The sequence below is a fragment of the Schistocerca piceifrons genome, chromosome X, assembly GCF_021461385.2.
Source record: "Schistocerca piceifrons isolate TAMUIC-IGC-003096 chromosome X, iqSchPice1.1, whole genome shotgun sequence".
Classification (NCBI taxonomy): Eukaryota; Metazoa; Arthropoda; class Insecta; order Orthoptera; family Acrididae; genus Schistocerca; species Schistocerca piceifrons.
Window position 1 is genome coordinate 826003741 of NC_060149.1, and position 14846 is coordinate 826018586.

The window sequence follows — 14846 nt, forward strand, 5'->3', positions numbered from 1 at the left end:
GTACAAAGAAGGAGGACAGAAGAGGAAAGATCAGCGAATGAAACGGAGCAAAGAGAGAAGGGGAGGTCACAACCCAACACGTCCAGAATTGTTACGGAGTGGCTCCAGGAACACTCTTCTGAGTTTGAACACTTCCGCTGGCCACCAAACTCCCAGACATGAACATTATTGAGCATATCTGGGATACCTTGCAACACGCTGTTCAGAAGAGATCTCCACCCCCTCGTACTCTTACGGATTTATGGACAGCCCTGCAGGATTCATGGTGTCAGTTCCCTCCAGCATTACTTCGGACATTAGTCGAGTCCATGCTACGTCGTGCTGCGGCACTTGTGTGTGTTCGCGGGGACCCTACACGATATTAGGCAGGTGTACCTGTTTCTTTGGCTTTTCAGTGTATCAAATCCATGGAAACCCATATCAGAATAGCTATGTTAGATATACAGCTCTTTACCTTCCTAATATGAATAGATTTTGTACTTTTCAATTCCTTTTAGTGATTTACAATTAATAACGCAATCAAATATATCTCAAGAACTCATACCCGTATATGGACGATATTGTTTATTATTCAGTTTAATTCACTTAATTACATTCCCATAACGCTATAAAATGGACGTAAAATATTTGTGGGCGGAATAGGAGAGTTTTGGTAAGAGAGAAGACTTCAGACTGTGTTATAAAACTTGCGGTTTGTTGCTAATAGTCTTCAAATTTAGAGGAAGACTATTGAAATTGTATGTTGAAGAGTGTTTGCACATTTTATGAACAATGGCTATGAATGTGCTCGCAACGAATTTACATTAAGTGACGTAGGAAAACTACGGACAACTTGGATTACGAATCTTGAATAACAGTTTGAACTGGATTCCTCCAGAATGTGAAATTAACGCATTAACTAGTGCGTAACATTCTCATGTGTCGCCGGAACGATGCGTGACAGATATATGGCATTCTTCTGTGGTTCAGGTGTGTCTCCGTCGAGGAATCACGGAATTAACGTGAATCAGCGAACAAATATTGCCCAGCAAGAGCTAAGCCGTGTGATTGGAGGGTGAGTGGGCGACGCGGCGTGGGCACCAGTCTCGCCTACCCGCCTCGCATTATGGAGGCCTGCATGACCTCCGACATCCGCCGCGACGCATCACGCCGGGATTACTCACTCTCGCCAACGTGCCCGTGACTTTTTTGGTACAGCCGCGAACTGCACCTCGTACGAAATTTTCTGGGGGCGGCACTTAATTAAGCACGAACGACCTGCCTTTATTGTGTACACATACAGATTTAAGTAAACTCTGTGTAAATTAGGGTAAGAAGCATATGGTTATGAGTTAACAATGGAAAATGCATTATCTGTTATTGTTCATCACCCGCGCTGACTGTGACCGCCATGTAGCAGCGGTGCTCAGTCGCTGCTGAAATACTGGTTATTCTTCGTGTTTTAATGTCCATGTTAACATAGGGCTATGAAACAAATATCGCACTAGTCCAATTTGAGACTGCTCTATCGACTGGGCACGTAAAGCACATCTACATCTACATCTACATACATACTCCGCAATCCACCATACGGTGCGTGGCGGAGGGTACCTCGTACCACAACTAGCATCTTTTCTCCCTGTTCCACTCCCAAACAGAACGGGGGAAAAATGACTGCCTATATGCCTCTGTACGAGCCCTGTTCTCTCTTATCTTATCTTTGTGGTCTTTCCGCGAAATGTAAGTTGGCGGCAGTAAAATTGTACTGCGGTCAGCCTCAAATACTGGTTCTCTAAATTTCCTCAGTAGCGATTCACGAAAAGAACGCCTCCTTTCCTCTAGAGACTCCCACTAGAGTTCCTGAAGCATTTCCGTAACACTCGCGTTATGATCAAACCTACCAGTAACAAATCTAGGCCGTGCAGTTCTAGGCGATTCAGTCTGGAACCGCGTGACCGCTTCGGTCGCAGGTTCGAATCCTGCCTCGGGCATGGATGTGTGTGATGTCCTTAGGCTAGTTAGGTTTAAGTAGTTCTAAGTTCTAGGGGACTGATGACCACAGATGTTAAGTCCCTTAGTGTTCAGAGCCATTTGAACCATTTTGAACAAATCTAGCAGCCCGCCTCTGTATTGGTTCTATGTCGTCCCTCAATCCGACCTGACAGCGATCCCAAGCGCTCGAGCAGTACTCAAGAATAGGTCGTATTACTGTTTTATAAGCGGTCTCCTGTACAGGTGAACCACATCTTCCTAAAATTCTACCAATGAACCGAAGACGACTATCCGCCTCCCCCACAACTGTCATTACATGCTTGTCCCACTTCATATCGCTCTGCAATGTTACGCCCAAATATTTAATCGACGTGACTGTGTCAAGCACTACACTACTAATGGAGTATTCAAACATTACAGGATTCTTTTTCCTATTCATCTGCATTAATTTACGTTTATCTATATTTAGAGTTAGCTGCCATTCTTTACACCAATCATAAATCCTATCCAAGTCATCATGTATCCTCCTACAGTCACTCAACGACGACTTCTTCCCGTACACCACAGCATCATCAGCAAACAGCCGCACATTGCTATCCACCCTATCCAAAAGATCATTTCTGTAGATACAGAACAACAGCAGATCTACACACCCATCTTTAGATATCATTTTAGCCGGCCTCTGTGGCCGAGCGGTTCTAGGCGCTTTAGTCTGGAACCGCGCGACCGCTACGGTCGCAGGTTCGAATCCTGCCTCGTGCATGGATGTGTGTAATGTCCTTAGGTTAGTCAGGTTTAAGTAGTTCTAAGCTCTAGGGGAGTGATGACCTCAGATGTTAAGTCCCATAGTGCTCAGAGCCATTTTTGAAAATAATTTTGTTTGTAACGGGATGCAAACCTACATTGGGCGTCGCATGAAAGTCTTGATGAGCCGACCAGAGAAAATTCGTTTGACGACTCTTAGGAGGGACCACCGGGCACGCGTATGGAACTGCGCGTGTAGGAAAATTCCCTGGAAATGTCAATGTAATATATATCATATACAAAGAAAGAATTATTAATTCGTGGTATTTTAATGTCAATTCCTTAAAGAAAGCCGACATAAAAATAATGTGCCGATGCTCGTACAAGAAATGTAAGCTAAATAAAAACATGTCTTTTGGTAGTACACTGCTTGTCTGATCATAATGCACAGTTACATATATTAACTACATGCACAGTTTAAATAACACTGAATGATGAGTATCGATCCCGCTACTTACGATTTTAGGGAATTTTTAAAGCACATTGACAATTGTGAAGTTTGCAATGAGCCCAGTCCTAGTTCTAAGTTATACATATTTCCTGATGAGTTAGTACCAGATTTTTTAAGCAGTTTTCCCCGAAAATAATTATGTACAAGTAATTGGATTGCTACAGGGCTTTGATTACAGACATTCGAATAGTGAGAAGTTTAACCCCGTCTCTCTGATCAAAGCGAGGCTGGTGGCCCTTGCTAAAACTGATTGGATAGTGTAACAGAGCACAGAACTAATCTGGGTCCGCTAATAAACGTTTCCGATTAAATCCACGCAGCAGTACGCCGCAAGGGAGATTAATTGCGACGCTGTGGAAGCTCCGAGGAACGGACAAAAGGAATATTTCAATCTCATGGATTTGAAGGCACTGTATTCTGGAGCATTTCCCCTTCATATTGCCATTTTCGTCTCAAAGCTGCTTCACCATTTGTGGGATGGACTATATACTCTATATCAGTCTCCGTTCAAATTTGGGTTCGGATCCGAATAAGATTATCTAGAGCTAGTTCCATTCATTGCCTTTGTTCTTCGTCCCCATCCTGGAATCGTGCTGTCGCCTTACGACATTGTACGTAGTATCCACCCATACAATGTCCTTGATCACTGCTAATATCAATTCGTGATACTATAATTTTATTTCCTATGTTTAATACACACAGTTTGATGACACCATTACCAGCGAGTTGTAACTCATTGTCATTTTCTTACCAACTAGAACAAAATAAAAAGCATCTTGAGCAAAATCAGTGACTCGACACGTTCTCCATTTTAAACTCGTCTAGGTTTTAACGGCCCACGACCTCAGGCCGTGCAATAGCTCTAGTTACGTAAAGATGTGGAAGGACAATTGCAGTGGCAGTCTCATCTTCAAGGGAGTCATCCCGGCGTTGTCCCTTAGCACTTTAGAGAAATCAGGGAAAAACTAAATCACGATGGTCGGCTGACGTTTGCCTGGTGTAGTGTCCTAGAAACTATATTCCCTAAGGCATTTCATAAATTTTAACTAAATGCACCATCAGTTCTTCCGCGTCAGTGTGACGGCATTTGGTAGCATGAGCAGCGGATTGTGGTTGGTTCTCGGGAGGTGTGTGAAACAGATGAAGCACGCTTGGGTACGGCTCAAATAATCCCACAGAAAGATCTAGAAAATGTCGGTTAATTACAGTTTTTGTTCATTAAATTTTGATGTAACTATGTATATAATATTTTAGGTGTACTTCTCACGTTAAAGTTCTTAAAACAATACAGAAACCATTCGTTCCTATTTTTTTAAATACATTATTTGCACGAAGATGCACTTCGAGCTTTGAGTAGTACCAGCTCATTAACTGTACTTGGAATACTGCAGCTGTCTTTTGCAAAATATGAATTTCTACGGCTTCCATCTTTGCCGAGTCTCTCACGAAGGTCAACCAGGAAACAACGTCTAATTATACGAGGGCTGTCCAGAAAATAAGTTACGATTGATCGCGAAATGAAAATCACACTGAAAATCAGAAATGTTTCATTTGTAACAGTTAGCTAAACTTTTAAGCTAATTCTCTATGTAGTCGCCGTTCTGACTCAGACATTCGTCGTAGCGTTGTACCAACTTTCCAATGCCCTCATCATAGAAGGCAGCCGCCAGTGCTTTCCGCCAATTCTCTACGCTGGCCTAAAGCTCGTTGTCTGTGCCAAAATGTTGTCTTCATAGCCAGCAGTTCGTTTGAGCAGAGATGAAACTCAGTGGGAGACAATTACGGGCTGTATTGTGGGTAACCAAACATTTCCAATTGAAACGATGCAGGAAATTCTTCATTGCCCCTGCAGAATGAGGCTGAGAATTGTCTTGAAGAAGAAACCGCACGACAGTTATGTAATGTTGGTTGCATAGCTTCAGGGGAACATTCTCACCAGGCCCTCTTACTTGGCGGGAGACACTATTTTCTATAACATCTTTACGTGCTCACTAAGAGCTCAGGAATGAAAAGAGCGACATAATTCTACCTAGAGTCATACTAGAGACACTGCCCAACACATCTTTGCAAAGCTTTATCGGATTTTCGTAGTCGTTTCCATTTCGCGACCGATTGTAACTTACTTTCTGGACAGCCCTCGTATATACACGGTCGAATGATTCCCTCGACATTTTGCCTCAGCGTTGAGTGAGTAGAAGTTTTTGTTGTCCACTCTGTGGTTGGTTGATTTGGGGGAGGGGACCAAACAGTAAGATCATCGGTCTCATCGGATTACAGAAGGATGAGGAACGAAGACGGTTATGCCCTTTCAAAGGAACCATCGCGGCATTCGTCTGAAGCGATTTTGGAAATCACGGAACACTTAAATCAGGATGGCCGGACGCGTGTTTGTACCGCCGTCCTCCCGAATGAGAGTCCAGCGTGCTAACCACCGCGCAATCTCGCTTTGTGCACTCTATGACTAATAAAATGACTGTGACGTTAGAGGTGTTATGCAATTTATGAATGCTCAGGAGCTGAAACCTCCAGAAATCTAGCGTTTTCTAAAGGAAGCGTTGGTGATACAGTATGAAACGAAATACAAGCGAGAAAGCGGTGCGAAAATTTCAACAATTAACAAACACATGTACATGACTGAACTCGACCCTGACGTCTGTCACTCACCACAGACGATTTTAAGAGAATAAGTGAAGGAGGAGATCGAGCAAGAAACATTTGCACCAAACTCAAACAGTTTCCAGGCAGGAAAAGCTTTGGAAGTGATGCTGAGGTGCAGAACATAGTTTTACAACTCGCTTAGTGACCGGCAGCAGTAGCTGACTGCGACGCGGAAATCCTGAAGGTCGTGTACGGATTTGATAAAATGCCAGACATAGGTGATCATGTAGAGAAACAAGTTAAGCTTCAGTTTTGTAGGGCTAATATTTTTCTGTTAATAAAATACCTTTGTTATATTTATTAACGCCAAACGGTCGTTACTTTCAGAACTACTTCTGCACATTAACGTCTAACTAACAATTAAGATGCACTTACTTCATTCAGTATCCAGTATTTCCTGGTTGCTGTATCATGTTCATATATACGTCTTCATACACGTTGGTATACAACTGCGGTGCTGTATCCGTCATGTGGCTGACTTCCCATTTGTTTACATCGAAATGTACAACAGTTTTTCGAATTGTAAATTTGATGTTAGTATGTGACTTGGGAAACATAGAAGCTAAAGAAATTATTATTTCGGTAAGGACAACTACAGGATTCAAAGAACAGTTACGTACTCGTACTCACGATAAATATGCATCTACTGGGGAACTTCAAAGAGAAGCTTACGCAGTATTATAGCAGACCAAGTAAATTTTATTGAATGCTGCACTGCACTTCAAAGTGATACAAGCACATTACTCTTTTTCAACATAGTCACCAAGTCTCTGTAAACAAAGGTCGAGACGTTCTTTCAATCGTTCAATTCCTCGACGATAGATATCCGCTCCGCCGCCACTGAGCCACTCAAGAACCGCTGTGTGGTCGTCTTCAAAATCGGAACATCTTCGATTGCTGCCAATCAGTTCCTCGACTGCCAGGATACGTCATCTGTGGTCGATGTCTTTGGAATTTCTTCCCGATCAGCATCACCCACTTCTGTGCTGCCTTGGCTACATTGTTGGCACCATTTCAGTACGAATGGAGGCAGCATTGCTTTTTGTCCACATACCGCCAGAATTTTCGCAGTGAATCTGCGTACTATTGAAACGTTTTGCCTAGAAGACTCGTACTGTCCCGCGTACTTCAGCTTTGGAATCCGTTTCTTGTTGACAAGCCATTTCACTGCCACACTGTGATGCACGAGTTATCCATAACACAACAGGAAAATGTACACTCTTCTGACAATACTCCACTCTTGTTGCGCGGGACGTAATGTGTAACTTAATTTTTGAAGTCTCCTCGTATATTAGGTCGACTGAAGATCGGTGACAGCTAGGAATGCGCCTCAGCATAATTAAAGTTAAAAAAGCAGGTGTTAAACTTTATATAGTAATTTTACCCATAGCCATGGAGTACAAAGTGGAAAGAAACTTAAGAGAAACCTGGTCGTTCGAGTCACAGAGAGCTGGCCACTTGTCGACAAATTAATTGTTCACACTGTAGAATTTGAGGGGATGTGTGATGGATCGTGTGGGCGAAGATTCATCACTAAAATCCAATAACACGCCGGTGAAATGAACACTTCGCTGAAAACGGCGTAAAGAGTTCCAGTGTGGAACCACCACAATCACAAACATCGTGCGCAAGCAATGAGGCCAAAAGATTTTGATCCTGTAATTGAGTTCTCTTAATAGATTATTATGCAACGCATTCATTGCGACTGACTGTTCCTTCTTTGGACAGTTACTTTGAGCTTGGCCGGCCGAAGTGGCCGTGCGGTTAAAGGCGCTGCAGTCTGGAACCGCAAGACCGCTACGGTCGCAGGTTCGAATCCTGCCTCGGGCATGGATGTTTGTGATGTCCTTAGGTTAGTTAGGTTTAACTAGTTCTAAGTTCTAGGGGACTAATGACCTCAGCAGTTGAGTCCCATAGTGCTGAGAGCCATTTGAAGCCAACTTTGAGCTTAAGCTGTGTGAGTGGCTTATGTCAATACGAAACTAGACGTTCACTTCCGACCATTAGTTTCTTATATCAAAGTACTCACATCAGTGCCACTACATAACTGAATATTAATGTCTGACAGTATAGTTATCTCTATAAGAAATATAAAATCATAGTATCTTGGAGTAGCGTTTCATTTTGTGCAATTTCCGTACCTCACTATCAAAGTTTTGTAAGGCATACGTCTATAGCAATAGTTTTTCTCCTTATAACCCTAGGAAACCTCCCCCGTCGAGTCTTATAAATGTCTGAAGACACCCTGCACTGTTAGGGACAAACCAGGAAGGAAAAGAAACGGGACAGACCGAGGTGTCACAACTCCTTCGAAATTTGCGTCTCATTTCTCTCTTTGCGTCACGTGGATTCGTTCCCTCGAGTTTATTTACGAAGATAAAGATTAGAGCTCAGTGCAAGTTATAACATGTCCTTTACGACAGAAAAAATTTCATTCGCTCCGGAAATCCGCAGGTTGCGATGCTTATGCCCCCCCCCCCCCCCCTCCCCTGTGCTACCTCAAATGTGATCCGCAAAGTCATTACAGTTAAACATCCAGTGCGTGACGACCGTCTGTCAGATGGGATGGCATTCAGAAAGATATCTGAGTAACTGCCCCTGCTTTATTGCCCACCAGATTGAAGAGGATTTAAGAACGGCATATTTCTCCTTTTAACGTACTTCGAGCCATTATTCAGTCTGCTGTTTGATCTCACGATTGCGCAATAAAATTAACTCTGGATACGCAACGTGGGGCATTTTATACAGTCAAAACTTTCGAAATGCGTCTTTTGTAAGCCAGCTTGGGCTCCCCCGAGAGCAATATCAGGAAGGTAGCTTGCGAGGCTCACGCTGTTATATATTTTTTCTAGAAGTGGGAGCGCAGGAGGATCCATGAAATCACATGTCGGAATATTTGGAAGTGAATTCTCTCGGTGTCTTGAGGAGCACTCCCTAGCTAGGAACCTGAGATGCGAGATAAAGACATCCCCGCTAGGCTGGTCAAAGCAGCTCCACGGAGATATAAGAAGCCGCCCCTGCCATTTGCTACCAGCTCCCGCGGGACCTACCTGCGAGGAAACCGCAACCACGCTACTCGCCTCCCTCTGTCGTAGCGGACGTGCTTGTTTCTGCCAAAAGCGTCGCATCTGAATAGCTTCCACAGTCTGACATTTCAAAATAGTGTTAGCACGAGAGACTACTAATCGCTGCCTTCATTTCAGCTGTGCTGTTATAAATTTAAGATCGATCACATTTCATCCTTCGTCACTGAACAAGACTGCTAGTCCATAATGAGAAAAGCTATGGAGAGTGTGATAAGATTTAGTCGGGGAGCTGATTACAGTTGGTAAGCTACAAAATAATTGTAGGAAAACTTGCGAGATCCTGCTGAAGATCTTTTGAAGGAGAATAGTTGAGGGAAAGCAAGTGACAGACACATAGTACTTCGGAACTTCAGTATCTAAGTTAGGTCTGCCGTTCCACATTAAGATCGTTGCACAACTGCAGTGGTGCTTTGTCAGAAGAGAGTACATCTACATATGCGTAATATTCCACAAGCCACCGTACGGTGCGTGGCGGGAAGTTCCCTTTACCACTACTACTCCTTTCGTGTTCCACTCGCAAATACAGTGAGGGAGAAATAGCTGCCTACGTGCATCTGCACGAACCCTAATTACCGATCGAAGTGGCGCACTGATTAGCACACTGGACACGCAGTCGAGAGGATGACGGTTCAAACCCACGTCCGGCCATCCTGATTTAGGTTTTCTGTGATTTCCCTAAATCGTTTCAAGCAAATGCCGGGATGGATCCTTTGAAAGAGCACGGCCAACTTCCTTCTACATCCTTCCCTAATCCGATGAGACCGATGACCACGCTGTTTGGTCCCCTCCCCCCAATCAACCAACCAACGAGCCATAATTTCTCTTATCTTCGTGGTAATTACGCGAAATATACTTTGGTGGCAGCAAAATCGTTCTGCAGTCACCCTCAAATGCCAGTTCTTTAAATTTTCTCAATAACGTTCCTCGGAAAGAACGTTGCCTGCCCTCCACAGATTCCCATTTGAGTTCCTGAAGCATCTCTGTGATACTTGTATGTAGCTGAGCCTACCAGTAACAAGTCTAGCAGTCTTCCTTCAATCCGATCTGTAGTGGGTCCCAGACACACTATCAGTACTCAACAATGGGCCCAACACTTTCCTAAAATTCTCCCAATAAACCATAGTCGACTATTCACCTTCCCTAGTACAATCTTCACATGCTCGTTCCATTACATAGCACTTTGCAGCGTTACGCCTACATATTTAACCAACGTGACTGCGTCGAGCAGCACATTACTAATGCTGTATTCGAAAAAAACATGTTCGGGGTTTCCTGCAAACGCTAATATCGTAGCAGAACAGCAGTGGTGCATTGTCAGAAGAGAGTACATGTTCCAGGTTTCCTGTAAACACAGTTGTGCTGCGGTACAGATAAAAGGTGTGTCACTGGTATGCAATTGACATGGCGAGGCAACCGGAAACGTACTCCAGATATTAAGTATGCAGGAAAATACAACTCTTGCGGGCAAAATGTCTAAACTGCACACAGATTGACCGTGAAGTTGCGGTATATGGACGAAATGCGATTTCGCGTCCAGCCTCCGTGAAACTGTGCCAACAATTTGACCAAAATAGCACACATGTGAGTGTTGCTGATCGGAAAGTTCAGATCTTGCACCATGAGATTTATATACACTCCTGGAAATTGAAATAAGAACACCGTGACTTCATTGTCCCAGGAAGGGGAAACTTTATTGACACATTCCTGGGGTCAGATACATCACATGATCACACTGACAGAACCACAGGCACATAGACACAGGCAACAGAGCATGCACAATGTCGGCACTAGTACAGTGTATCTCCACCTTTCGCAGCAATGCAGGCTGCTATTCTCCCATGGAGACGATCGTAGAGATGCTGGATGTAGTCCTGTGGAACGGCTTGCCATGCCATTTCCACCTGGCGCCTCAGTTGGACCAGCGTTCGTGCTGGACGTGCAGACCGCGTGAGACGACGCTTCATCCAGTCCCAAACATGCTCAATGGGGGACAAATCCGGAGATCTTGCTAGCCAGGGTAGTTGACTTACACCTTCTAGAGCACGTTGGGTGGCACGGGATACATGCGGACGTGCATTGTCCTGTTGGAACAGCAAGTTCCCTTGTCGGTCTGGGAATGGTAGAACGATGGGTTCGATGACGGTTTGGATGTACCGTGCACTATTCAGTGTCCCCTCGACGATCACCAGTGGTGTACGGCCAGTGTAGGAGATCGCTCCCCACACCATGATGCCGGGTGTTGGCCCTGTGTGCCTCGGTCGTATGCAGTCCTGATTGTGGCGCTCACCTGCACGGCGCCAAACACGCATACGACCATCATTGGCACCAAGGCAGAAGCGACTTTCATCGCTGAAGACGACACGTCTCCATTCGTCCCTCCATTCACGCCTGTCGCGACACCACTGGAGGCGGGCTGCACGATGTTGGGGCGTGAGCGGAAGACGGCCTAACGGTGTGCGGGACCGTAGCCCAGCTTCATGGAGACGGTTGCGAATGGTCCTCGCCGATACCCCAGGAGCAACAGTGTCCCTAATTTGCTGGGAAGTGGCGGTGCGGTCCCCTACGGCACTGCGTAGGATCCTACGGTCTTGGCGTGCATCCGTGGGTTGCTGCGGTCCGGTCCCAGGTCGACGGGCACGTGCACCTTCCGCCGACCACTGGCGACAACATCGATGTACTGTGGAGACCTCACGCCCCACGTGTTGAGCAATTCGGCGGTACGTCCACCCGGCCTCCCGCATGCCCACTATACGCCCTCGCTCAAAGTCCGTCAACTCCACATACGGTTCACGTCCACGCTGTCGCGGCATGCTACCAGTGTTAAAGACTGCGATGGAGCTCCGTATGCCACGGCAAACTGGCTGACACTGACGGCGGCGGTGCACAAATGCTGCGCAGCTAGCGCCATTCGACGGCCAACACCGCGGTTCCTGGTGTGTCCGCTGTGCCGTGCGTGTGATCATTGCTTGTACAGCCCTCTCGCAGTGTCCGGAGCAAGTATGGTGGGTCTGACACACCGGTGTCAGTGTGTTCTTTTTTCCATTTCCAGGAGTGTATTTTCGACAAGCTGAAAAGACGTCTGGGGGGAAAGAGATTTCCGAACGATAAGGACACTCATGCAGTGGTTCTCGAGCGGTTCCTTGGCCACGGACCAGATTTCTGCCGTCGAGGAGTTAAACGTTCTGACTGCTCTTTACGTATGTGGGGAAGCAAGTACTTATCGATATGTCTAGTGTGGAGAGTGAGATGGTTCAAATGGCTCTAAGCACCATGGGACTTAACATCTGAGGACATCACTCCCCTAGACTTAGAACTACTTAAACCTAACTAACTTAAGGACCGCACACACATCCATGCCCGAGGCAGGATTCGAACCTGCGACCGTAGCAGCAGCGCGGTTCCGGACTGAAGCGCCTAGAACCGCACGGCCACAACGGCCGGCTGCGGAGAGTGAGACTTAGATATAAGTACATAAGGCAAATAGTCAATATTGCCGGATAGGAAATCGTGTGAAATTGTCCTAATGCCTTATCAGAAAATTACCTTTAGCATTTAATAAGAGAACCGACTCAAAAACGACACATGTTTCATCTCCTGTTTGCAAACAGATTCGAACTTCTCGACTTACTTAAACGTAGAACAGGAAATCAGTGTCCCCAAGACAATTTTAGCGACACTGAATGCGGCAGTAAATGGAAATGTAAAGAAAGCAAGGGAGATAGTACTGCTTAGCAAGTGACATAAAACAGAATTCAGATTACATGAGATGCCAACATAAAACCTGTATCTTCGAGACTGAAAATGTTGTGTATAAGTAGATAAAGAGTATTTACAATACGTCTTACAAGGTAGATGAGTGTGTGTGTGGAGAAAACTTGTGAATGATGGGAAGAACACTCCATTGATCGGCAGCCACTTATAAAGTTGCTTAGAAAGCAGAGCGGGTTTCACTGAAAATTTGAACACAGCCGAATACTCATAGACAAACAAAAACTGAACGAAGTAAAGAGAACCATGTGTGAGGAGTTCAACGGAATCGAAAGTAAAATTATATCTGTAAATCTGTCAGGTAACCCTAAGAAGTTCTGGTGCTACGTTACACCAGTAGACGGATCACAGCTATCAGTCCATACACTCTGTTGTCATAGTGGCATCGAAACGGAGGATGACCGAGAGAAAGCACAAATTCTGAAGTTTTTTTCCCAAAATTGTTTGAGAAGATGATACTACAGTTCTTCCTTTAAACTGTCATACAAATGTGAAAATTGCAGTAGTACAAAATAATTGAACGCGCATAGAAAATCAACCGAAATCGTTTAACAGCGGAAAGGCAAATGGACCCTGGAATATCTGTAGTATAGCAACAGGCATTCCAGCATATCGCTCTGTCCTGGGTGCGAATCGAGAGGTCGTCGCTTCAGGGCCCTGTGAGGACATTTTTACCAATATTTGTGGGCTGCCTAGATGAAGGGCCAATGACATACTGAACCCTTGACACAGCTTATTTCAAGTGTATCATGAGACAAGCCAGTCCCCTTCCCTCTTCCTACCCCACTTCTCCCCTACTTCTCCAATTCATCTATGTGTAGTATCATTATAATGAGGCAGTCGACTGTGCAAAAATGTAAAAATGACGTCAAGTTCGAAGACATGCAGTAAAAAATTATAATTGTGAAAAATGTTGCTATTCAGCACACGCATAAACACACACACACACACACACACACACACACACACACACTGCATAACGTCAAATCGCCTTCTCGCCTCATCCAATCAGTGCCCAGTATTTTGGCCACCATCTAAATTAAAGAGCCAATTACAATGTAGCCCCATCTGGTCTGTACTCAAAAGTATCCGAACAACCAGAATTGTTTATAAAAATACATCATGGACTTAAAAAATTGTGTAAAATGACGAAACTACTGTGAACTTTGTTTTCATTACTGCCTTCAAACAATGGACTGGCTCACAAGTCGCATCGGTAAAATTCATTGAAATCTCTTTCGAATTTTTGAACAAGGATATAACGTACTCTCCATAAACAGTTAAAAACCCAAATTTGCTTTTCCAGTGTACGTCGAAAAGGCGAAATATGATCAACTGCTGTTTTTATGCTCCTGTTCATTGTCTTCGTCAACTGAAGGCTACACTGGCAAAACGTTTCGACAGTTGTTCCACAGTGTAAAACACAACAGAGCCTCACCTTAATTATTTACCACAGTGGTGCTTGTCAAAAGGCACGATATTTTTTACAAGTGTGCAAAAATGTGTCAGCAACACAAAAAAGTGCAATATTTACGTCTAAAGTAAGTAACCCAATGCTGTTTTCACACCTAAACCCATCTATCGTGCTAACATAGAGATAGACATGTTATCGTATACGAGAACGAGTATAAAACATACCGTCGATAAATAGTTAAAAATCAACTTTTGCTCTTGCAGTGTAATTACGAAATTACTATTGTCCAAGATGAGTTTTGCATTAAATACTATTCCGCAAAACTTCAAAAACGGGAAATAAAATCAACTACTAATTTAAGCTGCTGTTGCTTGTCAGAACCAACAGGAGGTGGCATTCGTAGTTCCATCTGTTTAGTTTGAGATATAACAGAGCCTAAAACTAAATATTTTCCACATCTATGATGGTAATTTGTGGTAAGGTCTTATGGGACCACTTTGCTGAGGTCATCGGTCTCTAAGCTTACACACCACTTAAACTAACTTACGCTAATGACAACATACACACCCATGCCCGAGGGAGGACTCGAAACTCCGACGCAGGATCCACGCGAACCGTGACAAGACGCATCTATGATGCTTGTCAAGTGTCACAACGTTCTGTCTAAAATGTCTGCGAAAACACGCCAGCAACG